Source organism: Lutra lutra, chromosome 2 (genome assembly GCF_902655055.1).
Source record: "Lutra lutra chromosome 2, mLutLut1.2, whole genome shotgun sequence".
NCBI classification, from domain to species: domain Eukaryota; kingdom Metazoa; phylum Chordata; class Mammalia; order Carnivora; family Mustelidae; genus Lutra; species Lutra lutra.
The window spans coordinates 192,974,697-192,994,436 of NC_062279.1; positions in this window are offsets into that span (position 1 = coordinate 192,974,697).

Below are 19,740 nucleotides of genomic sequence, written 5' to 3' on the forward strand. Positions count from 1 at the left end.
TCAACGTCATTTTACCATCAACTACATAGAAACTCTCATACATGTGCATGGAGTAACATCTTCAAAAAATTTAGCATAGTCAGTAATGGAGAAATAGTGGAATCAACCTGAAGGTCCATCAATAGGAAAGTGAATAAATAAATTGTGATATAACCAGGATAAATCTTGTAGCATGTGAGTGAAAAAGTCAAATTGCCAAAGGAAACATAGCTGTGGTACAATTTATATAAAGCTTAAAAAGTATGAAATGCAATGCAAAATATTGTTTGCAGATACATACTTATTATATAGTTTAGGTATTAAAACATTTGTATGAATGTTTGACACCAAAATATATATGTGTAATTTTGTAGGTGACTTTTAAATTACTGACATTTTTTCCTTCTTGAGAACACTTTTTTATGCAGAGATTTATGAAAGTGGTTGTGACATAGGAGAACCTCTGGGAAAAAATAGAAACCTGTTCCCAGTATTGAGACATAAGTGACAGGATTAGAGTAGAGGTCCCTGGATGGAGTAGCATGACCACAAATAATTTCTGTCCTTGTTGAATGCAGTAATTTTGGTAGAGAAAGCAATTACTTTACAGATTATACATAGAAGCCCTTTCAATTTTATAACTTATGTGTATTTTAGGTTAAGCTAGGAGGTGCATGTTCTTGGCTGATTTCAATTAGTCACTTAATTCGATACTTCATGTACACAGTTTTATGAGGCATGGAGAGATTTTTCTGAATAATATCACACTGTCTATTTTTACTTCTGAAAGTTTATGAAGATTATAGTAATACAGTGTTCGAATGTCACCAGTGGAATACAGCCTGTCATGTGCTGGTGATTGTTCAACAACTAATTCTTTAGAAACACACACACAGAAAACACCAACATAGAAAACACCAGGGCCTTATTTTTATTTTTCTGTTTTAGCAGTCTTCCGGCTTTCTCTTCTCTGCATTTAAATTCACAGTTTATAAAGCCACAAGGTATCTTTCTCAGATGCAATTTAAAAGCACTCAATGATTTTCAAGGACTTTTCTACCTCTTATAGGGCGCTTTACATAACATTCAAAGGTGGCCATGATATGCCCTCGGACTATTTCTCAGACCTGTCTTTAGTCATGCGGTGCCTTGCATTTTATATTTCTGAAGCCCCTTATTAGTTTGGTTTCCCCCAGGTATAACATGATACTTTTTTTTTTTCTTTTTAGCATTTGCTATCTTTTTAAGTTTTGTTTTGTTTTTTATTTATTTGACAGAGATCACAAGTAGGCAGAGAGGCAGGCAGAGACAGAGAGAGAGGGAAGCAGGCTCTTCGCTGAGCAGAGAGCCGATGCGGGGTTCGATCCTAGGACCTTGGGATCATGACCTGAGCCAAAGGCAAAGGCTTTAACCCACTGAGCCACCCAGGCGCCCCCTCTTTTAATTATTATTTAAATTCCAGTTAGTTAACATTATAATACTAATTTCAGGTGTACAAATTAGGTGAATTACTATAGTGATTCAGTACTTCCATACAACGTTACTATCTTTTATTTCTGGAATATCTTCTTCTCCTCTCTAAGTCTAATAAATAATCCTTGCTCACCTACTGAAATTCAGTCTGACATTTCCTTTGGGAAGCTGTATTTAAACCAACTTCAGTTTGGAATCACTGTCCTCTCTTTCTGTTCACATACTCTGCACACATTTGTGGTCATTGCATTTATCTCTTCCACTAGGATTGGTCCTCCTTGAAAACAGGTCATGAGACTTACTTCAGAATTAAAGCCTGTAAGTGACTTACCTTCAACAGTCAATTGATATTTATTTAAAAGATACATAATGAAAAAATCAAGTATACCAAAGAAAAGCTTTCCGATATTTCCCTCTGGAGCAGGATGTCTACATACATTTTAAAAGTTTTGAAATTTTGAGTAGGAAAATGGGAACACTACGCTCACCATTTTCATATTGTACACTTTAATCTTCTCTTCAGAATGGAGAAAAACTGAAGTATTTGCCTCAACCATAAATTACTTTAGTAAATTTCAACACATAGACACATAGAGCATCTTCAGAAAGCCTTCTTACACACTTACTAATATTTCTAGGGATATTCTTTTTTCAGACAGGCATATTCAGTGTTGAGAGGTGAAGAAGTTAAGACCAAGATTTTAGCACTCAGATCCTGAGTAGTAAATCCACTGAAGACTCATTTTATAGTTATCAATGATTCAAGAAACCCAGAAGCAACTGCTCATGTTGAAGAAATCATTTGTTTTCTGATCAAATAAACATTTTGATAACCTTTGACTAGGAGAACTGCACTCCCCTGTTGAGGCCAAATATTCCATTCCTATTCATTCGTATGTTTCTGCTTTTCAAAACGTTAGTTGCTGACCTTAGAAATAATAAGTCAATGGGAAATAATAATAATAATAGTCAATAAAATGTACCATTTAATAAAAAATTATGAGACAAGAGAATTTTTAAAATGTTATTTCCAGGGCGCCTGGGTGGCTCAGTGGGTTAAGCCGCTGCCTTCGGCTCAGGTCATGATCTCAGGGTCCTGGGATCGAGTCCCACATCGGGCTCTCTGCTCAGTGGGAGGCCTGCTTCCCTCTCTCTCTCTGCCTTCCTCTCCATCTACTTGTGATTTCCCTCTGTCAAATAAATAAATAAAATCTTTAAAAAAAAATGTTATTTCCATTATATATAATATATATAATTAGAAACATATCAATTGTGTTTTTATATATTATATAAACATAAATTTATATAATTTATAATCATATAATATATATTATATCTATAATTTATATAACAAATATATAATATAACAAATAAAACATATGAATATAAATATAAATTACATAAATATAAATATATTATATGTATAATATAATTATGCTTTATTTATATGTTATTGTGTAATTATAAATATATCAATCATAAATATATATTATATATTATATGATATATATTATTTTATATATTATATAAATATAAATTTATATGATTTATATAAAATTTATAATATATAACATGTTACATAATATATAATACATGTAATAGATATAAATTATATAATATAAATATGGATATAAACATAAACATAAATAAATACACTATATTCATATGAATAAACCATGAATATGAAAATAATATGAATATAAATATATTTATAATATATCCTATTTATATGTAATTATATGATTGTAAATATAGAATTATAAATATATATTTTATATTTATATAGTATATATTACATATATATATCACATCTTCTTTATCCCAATGGGTTTCTTTCCTTTTTTTTTTTATTTTTTTCATTTATTTTCAGCGTAACAGTATTCATTGTTTTTTTTTTTTTTAAAGATTTTATTTATTTATTTGACAGAGAGAAATCACAAGTAGGCAGAGAGGCAGGCAGAGAGAGAGGAGGAAGCAGGCTCCCTGCTGAGCAGAAAGCCCGATGTGGGGCTTGAACCCAGGACCTGGGATCATGACCTGAGCCGAAGGCAGCGGCTTAACCCACTGAGCCACCCAGGCGCCCCCAGTATTCATTGTTTTTGCAGCACACCCAGTGCTCCATGCAATCCGTGCCCTCTACAATACCCACCACTGGTTCCCCCAACCTCCTACCCCCTGCCCCTTCAAACCCCTCATAATGTTTTTCAGGTTTCTTAAGCAATTCTCTAAATTCAGTACTTGTCAGTGAAGTATTCTGTAACAATTCAATTTAAAATCTACAGTAGTAGGGGTGTCTGGGTGGTTCAGTGGGTTAAGCCTCTGCCTTCGGTTCAGGTCATGATTCCCGGGTCGTGGGATCAAGCCCTGCATCGGTCTCTCTGCTCAGCGGGGAGCCTGCTTCCCCCTCTCTCTCTGCCTGCCTCTCTGCCTACTTGTGATCTCTGTCTGTCAAATAAATAAATAAAATCTCTAAAAAAAAAAAATCTTTAAAAGAAAAAAAATCTACAGTAGTGCTTTCAATGTCTGCTGTTAATCTAATGTACTTTCCATCAACAGATAACATGAGATTTTAATAAAGAAATAATTGTTATAATCAAATATTATACATCAGAAAAAATACCCTAAAGCTGGTCTATTTCTCTGTGTTATCTAGAATTGTCCACCATTAACTCTGACATGTAGGGTTCACATCAAATAAAAGCATAAACCATTTTCACTTCTCCAATTTAATTGAAAAAAACAATATTTCAAAAAAGAGATATAGCTGAATGTTTATTAAATGACTTTAAAACTACATTAGTGTCTTTCAAGATTTTGTAAGTAGGTATCTGGAATGTCAAGTTCAGTGTTTATTTATTTTATATTATTGGATAACTAGTAAAATTGGGCATTGAACCTATTAATGCTTAGTAATTATGGTACAAGATGTTTCCCTCATTATGTGTATAAATACTATACTTAAGCATTTTCTTCTATAATGAAAGATTTTTATACATTTTTCCCTTATGATCTTACATTATTATAAAAGTATTTGTAATTTCTTATGTTAACTATAATTCATCTAGGAAAATAATAATCACAATTTTAAATTATAAAAGCAATATTAACATTATACAAAATAATTATATATATATACATATATATATACACACACACAAAATATCAATTTGGAAAAAAACATAAATAATATGGGAAGACCATTTAATATTGTTCCTGATGTTGAATTGACAGAAAGCTAAGAAATTGACAAGTTATTCCTTATTTACAGCTGATCCAGGGATATTAGAGTATAAACATGAGCAATCATGATCCTCCCCTTTAATATAGTTGAGAAAGAACTCATTCCCATTGTCAAGTCAGTACCCCCTGTGTTGATGAAACACACACACACAGAGCCATGAATATATACATACACATACCCATAATTGGTAGTTCTAATTTAGGGGAATATAAATGAGGAAAAGAATCAGGATGTGGTGGGTTTGAAGGAAGTAGTGTTTGTAGAAGCAGTAATTATTATAAAAGAAAGACAGAAGGAATTAAAATAGCACAAGTCCTAAGGTGGGAAAACATAGGCCAAATCCAGTTAAAAGTTTCTCGATATAACCAATGCATATAATTCATTTTTCTCGGGAAGATTACGTGGAGAGGATGATTCAGATATGAAAATAGGAGCCATGATTGCCATGGAGAGTCATCTGCACATTATCTGTAGCCAAGGGGGAGCACGTAAAGACTTTTGAGCACTGACCTAATGAGATTTACTCTCTCTGGTAATGGCACACAGGCTGAATACTAACAGCAATCAAATAGGTATAGACTGTTGGCAGAATATTGTTGTCTACACAGTGGCAAACATATACATCAGTGTACTTATTATATGTTTTGTAGAAGTACAGGAAGAAATACTAGATTGCCTTTTTTTTTTTTTTTAACCTAAATGATGGCAGCATTTAGTTTTTGCAACGTAATACATGTCTTTCATTGGAACTCTCACTCATTTCATAAAGCATGTGTTCTCAGGGAGGCAAAGGCTTTGTAACTTTGTTTTACTGGCATATGCCTTCAACTTCTTCAATATACTATATTTGAATACCACCTATCCCAAATATGGTTAGTGTTATAATAAAACCCATTTGAATTGTAGAATTGTATTATGTTTTTGTTAAGATTTCGTAAAAACTGTATATATCCCAACGTTTTACTAGTTACCTCCATGTAGTCCCTAAAAGAAAGGTTGTCAAAGTTAAAGATGAATTACCTATTTTTCTATTACAAAAAATTTTTGCTCAGAGTTTGTTGACATTTTGTTGAATGACAAGAGACTATTAGTAATAACATATCGATGATACTGTTATAAAATTGAAAATAAATATAAAAGTTCTGTTCTTTCAACATAAAAGTAACTTTTTAAATTTTTTTTAATTTTTTTTAAAGATTTTATTTATTTATTTGACAGAGGGAAATCACAAGTAGATGGAGAGGCAGGCAGAGAGAGAGAGAGAGAGAAGCAGGCTCCCTGCTGAGCAGAGAGCCCGATGCGGGCCTCGATCCCAGGACCCTGAGATCATGACCTGAGCCGAAGGCAGCGGCTTAACCCACTGAGCCACCCAGGCGCCCAAAAGTAACTTTTTTACAATGAGTGGAAAATTAATGCTTTTCAAAAGAAAACTGTGCCATGGACAGTGTCATTTTGAAAACAGATGTTTGGAGTTGTACCTGTTACATGATTTTTATAGTTATAATAAGATTCATAATACCTTTACAATCTCTTATATAATGCATATAAAAATAAAAGGATTATTGAAAATATAAATGTCTTATCTCTTTAAAAATCTAAATGAAAAGATTCAGGAGAGATTTAAGTCAATTTACTAACAACTTAAAAACAAATAAACAAACATTCCATTAGTTCCCAATATTTATTAGCAACTTTTCAATAAAAATCTGTGAACATTTGGTTGTCTGAGTTAAATATGCTGACCAGCATAATGTCATCACAACCACCAAAGTCCTTCTTCCTTTTAGATCTGTGTCTATTTCATGGTATTTTTTTCGGGTATATAAGTTATTAAACACAGTTATGAAATATATTAAAGAAAGCTCATAAATTGCTAAGCCACAAATTTCTAAATAAAACTGATAAAAATAGAGATACAGAATCAATCACATTTCTTTCATTAAAATATTATTAATATTGATTTTAATGAGACCATCACCTTCTTTAATAACTGAAAGTGAAATAGGTCATATATCCTTTAAAAATCTCTGATATACATGCATTATAATGCATATAATATTTATAATGACATGGCAATTATAACCAAATCTTTATTAATATTTGAAGAGACCACCAATCTAGCTCAATAATGTCTAGATTTTTATAGCTAGGGACTGTTTCCTTCAAGTAAAATTCTTCATGGAAGTCCACCCACATACATTAATAAAAAACAAAATTATTTTGATCAAGATGGATTTGCTTTGAGCTTTGAAGTATATATGAGAAATCCCAATCACTCAGCACCCTCTTCCTTGCCTCCTCATAACAGCTGAAGAGCCCTGGATACTAGTAGCAGTTGGGAAAACATTGATCTAAACGACAAGTAAAGATTGTTTTCAATAGGGTAATGCATATAGGTCATGTTCTGTAAGTTACATCTTCTTATCTTCAAGTCCTAGACTGCTTTTTTATTCTTTTCTATTATAACAATTCACTCTTTCTCTCTCCAACATCATTGTAATAGCATACAGTCCCATTTATGAGCTACTAACCACCAACAAAAACTTCATCTTTGATACTCACTGGTATTCCTAAATTTGAGTTTGATCAAAACTGTCACATTCTTAAAACAGAAACCCATGTATAGGTTACGGGGACAAATTCAGACATGCCACCTTTTGTTTCTTAACCTCCCTTCATTTGAAAGATATTTCTGGAAATTCTCTGGCACATAGGTCTCCTTGATGTGGAAAACAGTGAATGCAACACAATTGCTAATTGGACTGGGCTCAGAAGCCTGGTCCACATTGGATTTTATAGTTCTCTAACCAGGGGAGATATTGAGAAGAGTGATAGTCCATATCCCAGTAAATTTTGTTCTATCTGAAGACCTTCATTTCAACTATTATCTCTCCTGTGCTTGATGTTGGTGCTGATGGGTAATGGTTGACAGGGAGTGATTTTTAACCTTCCAGTGACTATTTTAAGGCTGACCTAGAAAAAATGTCAGTAGTTGGTCTGGTTGCCTGGGCTAATGCTCAGATGGGGGAGATACATCCTTCTACTCTGTGATTCTTTGTTCTTATAATTTAATTCTCTGTGCATATTTAACAAGATATAATGGTATTTTGAAAATCATTACTCTATGTAAAATCTTGAGATATATTTCCCTGGCATATGTTCAAATCACATTTATTTTTATTTAAACTGCAATAAGTATATTCTTATTTTCTTATATTTAAAATCATTTTCTTATATTTAAAATCACTATAATTCTACTTAATAGCAGGTATTAAGAATACAAATAACACAGATAAGGAACATGCAGATGGTAAAATAGCCTTTATTTTTGATAATATTACAACACCTATATTCCTTTTAAAGTACGTGAACACTTATTTTTATGATAACTAATGTCTAATGCATCCTTTTGAGAAATATACTTCTCCCATGTAATGAAACTGGCAATTGAGTTAGATGGTCCCATTTCTCTAGCCACAGGGGTGGTTATGTGGTTCAGGCTGGCTAACTGGACACCCCTTTTTTCCAAGCTACAGTGTTGTTATAGGTATGGTCTTATGACAAAGTCTCTCCATTTGAGTTATTCCACGGTGAAAGAAAGAGAGAGAATATGGTTTGAACACTATATCTAGCTTTGCCTGAAAACTAACTAGATGTTTCAGTTAAATTAGCCATTATAAGTACTGCTTCTTTTTAACCTTCTCTATCAATCTGACAATTTATTGTATACTGTTAATTTTTTTTTTAATTTAGAGTTTTATTTTTTCCTTCACCTATGTTGAGTTTCATTTTGATTGAAAGATATCTGGCCATTTAATCAAGTACTCAAATAGATACATAGATAACTGTTATGACAGGTTAAAAATGGTTAGGGATTCTTTGACATCCCTTCCTTTGAAAGGTAGGGGCTATATCCCATCCCCTTGAATCCAAGCTTTGAACATGACAGAACTGATGCTTGCCAGTTTGAGACCTAACCTTTAAGAGGCTTGTCAGTTTCTTTTCCTTTTCTTTTTTTGAGGGGGGAAGTGGATGGGGGAGGAAGCCCTGAACTTTCATTTAAAAAGTCAGATCACTCTGTGTGTAGGCCATACAAAACCTCAAAGTAGCCACATGGACAGGCCATGAGGGGTTTGGGGGAGAGACCGACAGAGACAGAGAGAAGCTTCAGCAGCCCCAGTCATTCACATTATTGCTTCAGAGGCCCAGGTGTTACAGAGGTAAGATAAGCCTGTGGATTCTGCTCGTATTTTTGACCCACATAATACTGAGATAAAATATTGATAAATCGTTGTTTTAAGTCACTTTGTTTGAAGTGGTATGACAAAAATGGGGGGAAATTTGGTGAAATGATTATAAATGACATTTTTATTGTATTCTTATTTTTCAAGTTCTCTATTCTTTGAAAATATTATTTCTGCAAAATAAATAGAAAAACAAGCTGGTAAATGTTAACAATAATCACTTATTAGCTTTTGGTTAGTTTTAGTACTGTTCTTAAGTACTATAATTGAGAACACAATTCATTATTAGCTGCATCTAATATAAACCATTTCTGTCGGGACGCCTGGGTGGCTCAGTTGGTTGGACGACTGCCTTTGGCTCAGGTCATGATCCCGGAGTCCCGGGATCGAGTCCCACATCGGGCTCCCAGCTCCACGGGGAGTCTGCTTCTCTCTCTGACCTTCTCCTCGCTCATGCTCTCTCTCACTGTCTCTCTCTCTCTCAAATAAATAAATAAAATCTTTTAAAAAAAAATAAATAAACCATTTCTGTCACCCCTACTTTTTTTTATTCCACTTCCCAGGAGTACCCAGACTCTCCACACTTTTCGCTTTCCTCCTTATATATTTACAAAATGGAATTACCTTTGTGAGTATTTTCTACATTTAGAACTTTTGCAATATGATGTGATTGTTTCCTTGCCAAAAATATTCTCATATAAATGATATGCATCTGCCTAGTATTTCATTATTTTGCCTAGAATCTACTATTATTTAATATTTACTTTTTATAAATTTGGTTATTATTATGTCATGATTTCAAGATAGCTGCTGTAGTTCCAGCCATCAAATTCATGTTCAATGCAAGAAGAAGAAGGAGGAGGATGAGGAGGAGGAGAAAGAAGACAGAAGGAGAAGGACAGGATGAGGAGGAGGAAAAGCAATGCATACATTTGTCAACTTTTAACAAATAAAAATTTAGAAAAAGACCCAACATACTCTGCTACACGTCATTATCCAAAATTATGCCACATTCCTCATTCCCTCAATCTCTCTGCCCCTGGAACATAGTGGCCTGGAAAAATGAATTTTCAGTTAGTTCAGTTTCTATCTCCACATATTCAAGATAGTTTTAACAGGAAAAATGGGGGAATTGATAATGGCTTTGTTACTCTCCACACTCAATCCAACTTAAAGGATATGTTTGAGGAGGTAGGTATTAGGTAAGTAAGTAGAGAGAGAAACTGATAGATGATAGATAGAAAGATAAATGATAGATTATAGAAAATAAAATTCATGGGACGCCTGGGTAGTTAAGCTGGTTAAGCATCTGTCTTTGACTCAGGTCATGATCCCAGGGTCCTGGAATCGAGTCCCACGTTGGATTTCTTGTTCAGCAGGGAGCCTTCTTCTCCCTCTGCCTGCCACTCCCTCTGCTTGCTCTCTCTCTCTCTCTCTGACAAAGAAATAAAATCTTGAAAGAAGGAAAGAAAGAAAGAAAGAGAGAAAGAAAGAAAGAAAGAAAGAAAGAAAGAAAGAAAGAAAGAAGAAAGAAAAGAAAATTCATGGTATTCATGCAAGTTAGATTTCTGGGAGATGAAAAGTAGGGCTTTTGCAATTTTTTTTCTTATAATTCTGAAGTTCTCTAAATATGAAGTTATGGTTGATGAGTTAATCATATAAATTGACTTAATTTTCTTCTGAATAATGAAAATTGAAAAGAAGTTATCTTAAGTAAATAAACATGTTGCATTTTTCAGAAGGAATTTTGGATTTTTAAACTGAGCAGAAGGAAAAGGGCTGACTTGAAATTTCTTTTAGAAACTCTAGATACAGAATAAGCAACTTCTTTTTGGGCTAAAATACAAAACCAAACTTAAAAAAAAAAGTCATCACCAAACAACTATCCGTAAGTTCCTGAAGATGTAGCATACTGGGGCGCCTGGATGGCTCAGTGGGTTAAGGCCTCTGCCTTCGGCTTGGGTCATGGTCCCAGGGTCCTGGGATCGAGCACTGCATCAGGCTCTCTGCTCAGTAGGGAGCCTGATTCCTCCTCTCTCTCTCTCTCTCTGCCTGCCTCTCTGCCTACTTGTGATCTCCATCTGTCAAATAAATAAATAAGATCTTTAGAAAAAAATATGTAGCATACTAAGCTCAATATTATTTCAATTGCAGTACCCATAGTATATTTTTTGTTTATTTACCTCGAGTCTTTGAAATTGATGTATACAATGCAATTATAACACTTTTACTTCATTCCTGAAAACTTGGATGCTTTCAGTGTGGCACTTTAAGCTCTAAAATGCAATATGCTATATACTATTCCTTGATATTTATGGAGATCATCCCATATGCTTATCTCAGTTCAGAAATTGCCTACATTTGAAGGAGAAGTAATATTTTCTTCAGTTGTTAAAAAAGTGCTAACTTTCAAATATTAACTGAGATTACATTTCTCATTATCCTAAACTTTAACAGATTTTCTGTCCCAAATATAAAGTATGGAAAAAATATGTGATACTCTGAACTTTGTAGTAGTGGGATAAACGTTTGACCCAAATTGTGGCTGTAGCAGTTACTGTCAGGGATGACCCTCATCAAAATTGAAAAAGAGGAAACAGGGTTTTTTCCCCTTTGAAAAGCGGAAAAGGAGGATCCTTTGTATTCTCCATAGGAGTTCTGTCCATTCCATACCTCACTATATTGCCTTAATACTGGGTCTCTTCTGGATGACATAATTTCATTCACATCATGTGTCAATGAGAAATGCTAATAATTTATAACTCACTTGTTGGTTTTAAGCATAAAATGAGATATTGCATGCAATGCTTTTAACACACAACTATAGAGAAATGAATTGGAGGTTGAAATTTAACTAATTAAGCAGTCAGTGTGGATTAACTTTGGTCATATACCATACACTTAACATTATTTAGGTTCCTCCTCTCTCACCTGCCCTTCAATTCCAAAATAGTGGGAAGTTTGATTTCTAGCAGCTGATTTATTCAGAAATGCATTTATTTGTTTCTTACCTCAGATAAAATATTCTACACCTCATTTCATAGAGATTTGGGGCTGACATAGACATAATACAAAATATGCGAACAACATATTACTGAATTAACATTGATTACAGTTCTTGAGGTATTCTTTCAATCTGGGACATATTTCCAATAATTTTTCATTCTTTCCACTTTCCAAGAACTCTGTCACTGTATTAGTTCAGGGAGTTGGAAAGTATTAGTTATCAGTTGGTTTTAGTACTTTTAGGATATTTGGTAAGAAAAGGAAATTAATAATACACTTAATTAAAAAGGACTAATATTTTATGGATAAGATTAATAAAAACAGAAAAAAAATACTTCACTGATTTGCATGGGATAAGGAGAATTTTAGGCTTTCCTGCATAGCTCCATTCTGCAACTCGACTCACATCATTGAAGAGGTCAACCTCCACATCCTAACCGTGTTTAAAGAGAGACACAGATCTGAGCCAGAGCTGCATTATGGGTACACTGCTTCTAATTATAATTTCATATTCTGGCCATAACAATTTTCTTAGAGGCTTTAACTATGTTCTTGAAAATTAGAGGATTTTTATTTATTGTTAAGAACTATTTGAGGAATAATCTGAACTGTCATAGAGAGGCAGTATGGTAGAATGGGTTAAGAGTACAGACTTCTGGGGCGCCTGGGTGGCTCAGTGGGTTAAGCCGCTGCCTTCGGCTCAGGTCATGATCCCAGGTCCTGGGTTCAAGCCCCACATCGGGCTTTCTGCTCAGCAGGGAGCCTGCTTCCTCCTCTCTCTCTGCCTGCCTCTCTGCCTACTTGTGATTTCTCTCTGTCAAATAAATAAATAAAATCTTAAAAAAAAAAAAGAGTACAGACTTCTGCATGAGACTGTATGGGTTTAAAACCTTGTTTTATGAGGTAATGCCTGGATGAACTTCAGCAAATTTCCTAATCATGTGCCTCAGTGTCCTTATCTATAAAATGGAGATACTAATGGTACTTATCACAAGGTAAAATGCAAGATTTACAAGGTTTAATACTTATAAAGTACTCACAACCATGTCTGAGCGTATTAGTGATGATATGGTTGTCATTATTATGATTATAATCATTATCAACTTTCTCCCCTCTACCCAATCCTGTTATTTTTTTTTAAGATTTTATTTATTTATTTGACAGAGAGAGAGAGAGAGAGCACAAGTAGGCAGAGAGGCAGGCAGAGAGAGAGGGGGAAGCAAGCTCCCTGCCAAGCAGAGAGCCTCATGTGGGGCTCGATCCCAGGATCCTGAGATCATGACCTGAGCCAAAGGCAGAGGCTTAACCCACTGAGCCACTCAGGTGCTCTATGTTATTTTTTTTTTTTAAAGATTTATTTATTTATTTGAGAGAATGAGAGTGCACACAATGGAGGGAGGGGCAGAGAGAGAGAGAGAGAGGGAGAGACTCTCAAGCAGATTCTTCGCTGAGTGCAGAACTGATGTGGGTCTTGATCCCACGATCATGACCTAAGCAAAAATCCAGAGTCAGATACCCAACCACTGAGCCACCCAGAGGCCCCAAATCCTGTTCTGATTTATTTTTTCTGTTAGTGGTGTCAGTAAAAACACACGAAATACAAATTATTTATTTCATTTTTAAATTTTCAACCAAGTAATGGGTTATTATTTACTTTCCCTTTTTGGTAGCTTCATCATTTGTGTGTAATTTATATTTCCATCATCACTGACATAAAGTTCCGAACTTTATTGTTTTCCACTAATACAATTATATGAGCCATCTTAATTGAACTTGTGCCTGCCTTTCTTCAACCAGCATTTTTTAAGTGCCTTCTCTAAACTTTCCAAACCAAATTGCATACCACTGTCAAAATAATTATCCCAAAGTGTGACCGTAGTCAAAAGAAAATCCTGTTTAAAGCAAAAACAGTTTCTTATTAGTCACAGAATAAAACATAAATTACTTGGAAAGCATGAAAGCCCCTCCAGGAGCTTACTGCAATATAATTTCTAGGTTCATTTCTTATTATTCCCCTTCATAGAGGATGTATTCCCAGCCAAACAAAATTAGTCAGTATTTCCAGAACACGGAATCTAACATGTTGTTAGATTTTTGGAATCAGTTGTGAAGATTCCACTTATAAGAATTTAAACACAGGGGCGCCTGGGTGGCTCAGTGGGTTAAGCTGCTGCCTTCGGCTCAGGTCATGATCTCAGAGTCCTGGGATCGAGCCCCGCATCGGGCTCTCTGCTCGGCAGGGAGCCTGCTTCCTCCTCTCTCTCTGCCTGCCTCTCTGCCTACTTGTGATCTCTCTGTCAAATAAATAAATAAAATCTTAAAAAAAAAAAGAATTTAAACACAAACTGGAAATAAATAGAACAAAGAGGTAAATTAAAATATTATTACAGGGGCGCCTGGGTGGCTCAGTGGGTTAAAACCTCTGCCTTTGGCTCCAGTCATGATTCCAGAGTCCTGGGATCCAGCCCCGCATCGGGCTCTCTGCTCCACAGGGGGCCTGCTTCTTCCTTTCTCTCTCTCTGCCTGCCTCTCTGCCTACTTGTGATCTCTGTCTGTCAAATAAATAAATAAAATCTTAAAAATATATATCATTACATAAGTAATGATAGAAAAACTAATGGGGAGACTTCCAAGAGATGACTTCAAGTATTTGAGAGGCTATTCCATGAATGAGGAATTAAATTAAGTCTAAGATCTCAATAAATGAACATAGATGATGGGACATACAGAGAGATCAATTTCAGTTCAAGTGAAGGAAAAACTTTTTGACAGTAGGAGAAGTCTGCAGAAAGACTACACGTTAAGAAGTAATTTATATTCCTTTAACTGTAAGTGTCTTTTTTTTTAATGTTTTCTGTTCACATTATATTGTTTCAAGAAAAGAGAAATTTGAGTCAAATTGCCTGGATAATTTGCCTAAAGTGTGCTTAAAATAGTATGCATTCCATGTAAGTTCATAGTAAGACATTTTAGGCAATGTTATACGTGTCTGTATACACGCACTTTCTTTTTTATAGAGAGGGAGGTAGTGGTTTTCAGTACTTTCAAAGGGCTCACCAAGTACATCCATGCATTTCTTTCTTTTTTTTTCCTATCTTTTTAAAGACTTATTTATTTATTTGAGAGAGAGGGGGTGGGGCAAAGGGAGAAAATCTTCAAGCAGACTGACACCCAAGCAGGGCGCCCAAGTCAAGGCTTCTTCCCACAACTGATAAGATCATGACCTGAGCTGAAACCAAGAGTTGGACGCTTAACGGACTGAGCCACGGAGGCACCCCATCCACACATTTCTATATCTCTTTTATTATCTAGAAAGAAAGGAAATGAAATTGGCATATATAAATAATGGGTGAATTTTCACAGTAATATTATTTATAGAATGATTTACATTGCTTCCTTCTAATATTTTTTTAAAGAAATTGAAGAAAATGGAGAGCAAGTGAGTGAAATTAATTTTTATTTTTTTAAAGCTTTTGTTTAAATTCCAGTTCGTTAACATGTAGTGTAATATTCATTTCTGGTGTACAATATAGTGATTCAATACTTCCATACAACATCTGCTGCTCATCTCAAGGGCTCTCCTTATTTCACCCGTCAAACCTCCCATCTCCCCTCTGGTAACCATCAATTTGTTCTGTGATTCAGAGTCTGTTTCTTGGTTTGCTTCTCTCTCTTTTCTTTTTTTCCCTTTGTGCATTTGTTTTTTAAATTTCACATATGAGTGAAATCATAAGGTATTTGTCTTTCTCTGACTTATTTTATTTAGCATAATACTCTCTAGTTCCATTCATGTCACTGCAAATGCCAAGATCTCATTCTTTTTATGGCTGAGAAATATTCCATTGTATCTATCTATCTATCTATCTATCTATCTATCTATCTATCTGTCTATGGATCAATCAATAGACACTTGGACTTTTTCCATAATTTGGCTATTGTAGATGATGGTGTTATAAACATCAGGGTGAATGTATCCCTTTCAATTCATATTGTTGTGTTCTTTAGATAAATATATAGTAGTGTGATTGCTGGATCATAGGTTAGTTCTATCTTTAACTTTTTGAGGTAACTCCATACTGTTTTCTAAAGTGCATGCTCCAGTTTGCATTCCACCAACAGTGCAAGATGGTTCCCTTTTCTCCACACCCTCACCAATACCTGTTATTTCTTGTGTTGTTGATTTTAGCTTTGACCAGTGTGAGGTGATATCTCATTGTAGTTTAAATTTGCATTTACCTCATGATCTGTGATGTTAAGCATCTTTTCATGTGTCTGTTTGCCAGCTGTATGCCTTTGGAGAAATGTCTATTCATGTCTTCTTTAACTGGATTATTTGTTTTTTGGGGGGGGTATTCAGTTTTATAAGTTCTTTATATATTTAGGATACTGTCATTACTGGATATGTCATTTGCAAATACCTTCCCCCATTCAGTAGGTTGCCTTAATTTTTGTTTATTGTTTGCTTTGCTGTGCAAAAGACGTTTTGTTTTTTTTTTTAATGAAGTCTTAATAGTTTATTTTTTCTTTTGTTTCCCTTGCCTCAGAAGGCCTGTCTAGAAAATAAGTTATTACAACCAATGTCAGAGAAATTATTTCCTGGGCTTTCTTCAAGGACTTTTATGGTTTTAGGTCTCACATTAGGTTTTTAATCCCATTTGAGTTTATTTTTTATGTATGGTGAAAGAGAATGGCCCAGTTCTCTTTTGCTTGTAGCTGTCCAGTTTTCTTAAAACAATTGTTGAAGAGACTATCATTTTATTACCATATATCCATTCCTCCTTTGTCAAAGATTAATTAGCCATGTAATTGTGGGTTCTTTTCTGGGTTTTCTACCCTGTTGCATTGTTCTATGTTTTTTTTTTTTTTTTTTTTTTCGTCCAGAACCTTAATGTTTTGAATATAACATTTTGTAATGTAAGTTGAAGTCTGGAATTGGGACACTGTCAGGTTTGCTTTTCTTCTTCTAGATTGCTTTGACTATTTCAGATTTTATATGATTCCAAAAATATTTTAGGAGTGCTTTTCCTAGCTCTGTGAAAAATGCGGTGGTATTTTAGGTTTTTCATATATAATACAATGTTATCTGCAAATAGCAAGAGTTTTACTTCTTCCTTGACAGTTTAAATGTCTTTTATTTCTTTCTGTTGTCTGATTGCTGTGGCTGGGACTTCCATTTCTATGTTAAATAAAAGTGTTAAGACTGAACATAGATGATGGGACATACAGAGAGATCAATTTCAGTTTAAGTTTGAACTCATTTTTTTTTCCACTCGTCCCCACATTTTAGGTATATGTTATTGTATTTTATATCATTTTTTGTGAGTTACTTGACTAATTTTTTTACAGAAATATTTATTTTTACTGCTTTTATGTTTCCTATGTCTATGCTGTCACTTTTGGTCTCTCCTTTCTACTCAAAAGAATCCCCTTTAATATTTTTTCCAGGTCTGGTATAGCAGCCACAAACTCCTTAAGTTTTTGCTTGTCTAAGAAACTCTTTTTCTCTCTTCTTCTTAGTGATAGCCTTGCTGGATAGAATATTCTTGGTTGCAGTTTTTTCCTATGCAGCACTTTGAATATATCATGCCACTCTCTTATGGCTTACCAAGTCTCTGTTAAAAATCTTTGGGTAACCTTATGGGTTTTCCTTTGCAAGTTAATTATTTCTTTTGTCTTACTGCTTTTAAGATTTTTTCTTTATTGCTATATTTTGCAAATTTATGTATGTCTTGGTTTAGCCTGTTTTTGTTGATTTTCATGGGAGTTCTCTGTGCCTCCTGGATGTTTCTTTCCTTCCCCATACTAGGGAAGTTTTCTGATATTATTTCTTGAAATAAATTTTCTGCCCCATTTCTCTCTCTTCTAGGACTCTCAGAATATGAATGTTACTATGCTGTGTTTGATGGAGTCACTGAGTTCTCTAAGTCTATTCTCATTTGCATAATTTTTTCTCTATTTTGTTTAATCAGTGCTTTCTATTACTTTGTCTTCTATGTCATTAATTCATTCTTCTGTTTCTTCCAGACTGCTGCTTTGCATCAAGCTTGTTTCTAATCTTTTCATGCATTTTTCATTCTTGATTCCTTTTTAACTATCTCTGTAGTAAGGGTCTCACCAATGTCTTCTATTTGTTCTCAATCCCAGTGAGTATCCTTATGACCATTGCTTTAAATACTCCCTCAAGCACATTACTTATATTTGTTTTGCTTAGTTATCTGGCCATGGCCTTACCTTGTTCTTCCATTTGGAGTAAATTCCTCTGTCTTCACATTTTGCCTTAGTCTCTGCCTTCTTCTCTGTGGTAGAAAAACCAATTATAGTTCCTGCTCCTGAAAGTAATGCCTTTATGAAGGAGAGGTCATATAGTGCCCAGGACTGGCACTTCAGGGGGTGTTTCTGATCTGTGCTATGTCCACATTGCTCTTGTGTTCTGGCTGCTCTATCATTCACGCCATTTGTTTGCAGAGGCCCTCCTTGCCCTCTGTGGGTAGGTTTTTGGTCCCTGGCCTAAATGTGGTGAGTTTTAACTAAGTGTGTTCTGGTCTTCTTGTGAAATGAGACCTGTCACCACCTCCACCAGAACAAGGCCCTACAAAACTCCCTGGTCAGGAGACAAGTTTTGGGCATGGCATTTGTGCTGGTCTTCTGGGGAGAGGAGTCTGCCACACTGGGACTGAAGTAAGTGTGACTGAGAAGGGCAATCCACTGGATACATGGGGGCTCTGTGTAAACAATTTAAACAGTCACTGTCCCTACCGTTTATAGGCAGCTATGTTTGTGCTGAATGGTAAGGGAGGGAAATGGCACCAGTCAGCATTTTTGTCCCCAGAGGTGCCTTCATGAATGATGCCTCTCAGGAGTATGCTCTGAGAAGAGCAAATAATCTCCCCCACTGTGTGCCCCAAGCAATTTTCAGATGGCTGTTTCCACACTACATGCCCCCAGGTTGTCTGCCTAACTTCTCTTCAAGAATAGCATAGTGTTATTGATGCTCTATCCCAGCCAAGATCACTGACCTTTAAAACCCCAGGTTTTAAGCCCCACTGTTTGCCAGGACTCATGAAATTCAGCCTTTTTATTTTCCAAGCCAATGGCTATGTGCATTCCCTTGTGTATTCCTTTGTGCTCCATTCTCTCTTTTCCATGACCATGGCTCCCTCTTCTCTGTAGCAGCCAGGATCTTAAACTATAACTCTGCACTTCCCACATTTTTGATGTGGCTTCTTCCCTACTTTTAGTTGTGATGTTCTGCTAGTCTTCAGGTCACTTTTTGGGGTGTTTAGGACGATTTGATAGTTATGTAGTTGTATTCATGGGACAAGATGTGTCTAGGATTCTCCTACTCTGTCATCTTTACCCTTTCCAAATTGAATCTTTAAATATTATTAAATTACAGAGGTGTATTTATTTTTTATTTAGTATTTTACATAGGAGAAAAATAATCTTTTCACTCTTACAATCTTTTTACTATAGAAATAAATAAAAATGATCTACTTGTGGCCATGTTGGAGTAACTGGTACCAGATATGATCTTCTGATGCAGTTATAAAACCATGTAAAAAATACATTAATTGTTTTAGACATTATTAAATAGGAAGTAATAAACTGTATTTTTGTGGAGGTAGCTATGTGCTTGCCTCAACTCTCTTCCTGGAGGCATATTCAGAGCACATGAAAATAAAAAGTAGGCAGAGCATACTGCTCTGTGAGGTGAGGAAACAGAAATGGTGACTAAAATGGTTAAAATTTGTGGAACAGCATATTGTAGAGAAGGGAACTATAAAGCAGAAGACCTCA